This window comes from Eutrema salsugineum, unplaced genomic scaffold, assembly GCF_000478725.1.
Source record: "Eutrema salsugineum unplaced genomic scaffold, Eutsalg1_0 scaffold_12, whole genome shotgun sequence".
Lineage (NCBI taxonomy): Eukaryota > Viridiplantae > Streptophyta > Magnoliopsida > Brassicales > Brassicaceae > Eutrema > Eutrema salsugineum.
Window position 1 is genome coordinate 6449487 of NW_006256895.1, and position 410 is coordinate 6449896.

Sequence of the window (410 nt, forward strand, 5' to 3'; positions counted from 1 at the left end):
CCACCTGTACAAAACAACAACTTTGAAGTGAAGGCATCCTTGTTGAATATGGTCTAGAACTCAAAGTTCCATGGATTGGCAATGGAAGATCCCTTGGAACACTTGGATCAATTTGATAAAGTATGTGACTTGACAAAGATAAATGGAGTTTCTGAGGACAGTTTCAAACTCAGATTATTCCCCTTCAGTCTTGGTGACAAAGCTCACCAATGGGAGAAGAACCTCCCAAGAGGCTCCATTCAGACCTGTGAGCAATGCAAGCAGGCATTTCTCTCTAAGTTCTTCTCCACCTCCAGAACAGCTAAACTGAGAAACCAAATCTCTAGTTTCACTCAACACAGCAATGAGAGTTTTGGTGAAGCATATGAGAGATTCAGGAGCTACACCAACCAATGCCCACACCATGGGTT

At 42.9% G+C, this 410-nt stretch overlaps 1 non-coding gene across 1 annotated transcript; it reads right to left on the reverse strand.

Annotated features, from left to right (window-relative positions):
• Positions 1–303: 303 nt before the first annotated feature.
• Positions 304–410, reverse strand: LOC112089382. Its single transcript, XR_002901020.1, has one exon. It is a non-coding gene; the product is annotated as a small nucleolar RNA R71 (small nucleolar RNA).